The sequence below is a fragment of the Gavialis gangeticus genome, unplaced genomic scaffold (genome assembly GCF_001723915.1).
Source record: "Gavialis gangeticus isolate Ggan-Ray unplaced genomic scaffold, GavGan_comp1, whole genome shotgun sequence".
In the NCBI taxonomy this organism is placed as follows: domain Eukaryota; kingdom Metazoa; phylum Chordata; order Crocodylia; family Gavialidae; genus Gavialis; species Gavialis gangeticus.
The window spans coordinates 184,431,380-184,434,041 of NW_017728992.1; the positions used below are offsets into that span (position 1 = coordinate 184,431,380).

At 48.1% G+C, this 2,662-nt stretch overlaps 1 protein-coding gene across 3 annotated transcripts in view; it reads left to right on the forward strand.

Annotated features, from left to right (window-relative positions):
* The window catches only part of ZHX2 (zinc fingers and homeoboxes 2), a 154,061-nt gene that overhangs the window by 58,078 nt on the left and 93,321 nt on the right, over nucleotides 1–2,662 (forward strand). The gene's annotated exons all lie outside the window — the stretch shown is intronic.

The window sequence follows — 2,662 nt, forward strand, 5'->3', positions numbered from 1 at the left end:
TGCATGTATGGCAGTGCGAGGGGGGTGTGGGTGCATGTGTATGGTGTGGTGTGCGTGTGGGACTCACCCTATGAACATGTGCACACAGACACTCTGCCTCTGCCTGCACGCGCAAACACATACATGTTCGTACTGGCGTGGCCCTGTGCTCCCTGGTCCAGCAATACAGCCAGGGCCACATGGTGCCAAAGCATGGCGGGGGCAGAAAGAGAGTGAAATGGCTGGGGGGTGAGCGGGGCTGGGCTGCTCAGTTCTGCTGCTGGTTCCCCTGGTTCCTACTGCCCCTGGCTCGTGTCAGCTTTGGCATGCAGCCAGGAGCAAATAGTAAATTAATATTTAATTTTTAGGGGGCCCACAGGCTGGATAGAATGGCCTGGCTCACCCCTGGGCTAGATGAATATAGGCAGGAAAAAGTACAGCATTTTCAAGTAGCAATCCATGTACCAAAATTTTGAGGGAAAGTGCAAGAGCCATTTCCTTGCAAGTACTACCTGTGACACTCTGCTGAACTGACCAACAGCACAGGAGAAGGGGCTTAAGAAATTGAAAACAAAGGATTTGTGCTGGATTTAAACCTAAACTGTCAAAGATTGGTGGATACAGGGGTAAAAGAAGAAGATTGAGGCCCAAACTCTAAGAGATTAGGACTCTGGCCATGCTTTCAAAGTAAGAGAAATGCTTATGTTGCTTCTAAACCCCTTCCTTTCTTATGATTATGCTTTCACTCCTACCGGCAAGATTGTAAGGCTGTTTTGGGTTACTGCAAACCTTCAGCTTGGGGTGTGTGGTCCCTGCAGAGGGTACTGCATCCTGCACTGGGTCTGAGAGTTGAAGAATCTTGGAGCTTGTTCCCAAGAGAAGTGAAAAGCATGAGGCCTGAGAGTACAAAAAGATGTCCCCGGTGACAGTAACTAATTGCTTCTGAAAATTACAGCTCAGGGGATGAGTGCATCACAGGGACAGGCAAAGTCTGGTCTGCAGACCAGATCCGGTCAGTTGTGGACTCCATTTCCCAGCTGCCCCCGTGCATGGCTTGGGCCAGTCTCCATGGAGACCCAGCTGCAGCTGCACAGGAAAGCTCATGGCTGGGGTTGCCATGGAGACCAGCCACAGCCATGCTGACAGGGCATGGCAGGGGGCTGCTCCAGAGCCACTATCTGTAGCCTACATGCTCTGGGCAGGGATGCGCAGGCAGGAGATCACGGTTCTGCCCCTGCACCAGACCAGGCTGTCACCGCTGCAGAGCTGCAATTCCCTGCCTGCGCACCCCTGCCCAGAGCATGCAGGCTACAGATCACAGCTCTGCCCTGGCTCTGGAGCAAGCTGCCCCTACTGCAAAATCCCAGCGGCTCTGGAGTAGCACCCTGCCCTTCTCTACCGCCTGTACTGCCAGCGTAGCTGCTTTTTGGTCTCGGTGGAGACTGGCCCCAGCCATATGGGCAGGGACTGCTGGGAAATGGAGTCCAGGTGTTGGACGGATTGGCCAGTTTGCTAACCCCTGGTGTATTGCCTATTTTTCTTTGAGATTAGACCACACGGGTGCAGTTCCTTTTGGAGAAGACAGATCCAGCAGAAAGAACCTGGGGGTTTAGTAGAACTTTGCTAGATTTCTAACTAGATGAGAAGAAGCAAAATATTCACTGTTCCTCCTTCCCAATCTATTTTCAGATTTTCCAGTTCAATAACAAGCCAGGGTGAGATTTCTGTCCAAATCCTTTAGTTTACGTTAAGAATGAAGGTGGTGCTCTCTCTCCCTACTGACTGAGGTGACCCATATTCTTGCTCTTTTCTGTAAAGCCAGTCACTTTAAATGTGACATCTGCTGCCTATGTTTGCCTGGTTCTTATTGTTCTCATAGTTATTCATTTCCTACCTCTCCTGTTTCTCTTCCAAATCACAGCAATCTCCACCAATCTCCTTCATCTTACTGAGATAGGAGGCATGTAGAAGAAGTGCCCTGAGGAAATCCTTGGGAGATTTCCCTTTTAAATTTGGGTATTCCTTCCTATCTTTTAACAGCTCTGTCTCATGTTTCTGTCAGGAAAAAGGCATTCATAAAAACTATATATGGTCTGCTTATGCTGGGACCAGTTTACAGACCAACAGGGAACCAGTACAATTAGTGGTGCACTGAAGTTACGCCATCATGGTAGCCTTTGCTATTTTCAGATGCAGCTGGCTGCATGCCCTACAAACTGCATCTGCATCCATGGTGAGATTACTCCAGCAGAGTAATTTGAAGGTGATCAAGACTTGGTTGACAGTAGTAAGGTCCAGATTTACAGAGATCAAAGGGCAGACACCTCATCATGTTGAAAGTGCAGAATGTAGCTCTCATCTTTGTTACTGTCGGCAGTCCTGAAACTCTACTCATTTACCTGATTGTATGCCATTACTTTTAAGGGAGTTATTCCTGTTTTACCGTAGCCTGACTGATTAGGGTGAGATGTTGTGCATCTATTAGTCATGAAGACTACTCTGACTCTGAACTAATTTAACCATCAGCTGAGAGAATACAGATGATGTTTTGTCTTTGCAAGGCTCCTTCCTGTGTTTTGCTCCTCCTGTTATCATTATTTTGGCTTAAATCTGAGCCAGTTACTCTTCATCTATCTGAGATCTTCTTTCTCTTCCTTCCTTCCTTCCTCTTTTCCTATAAACA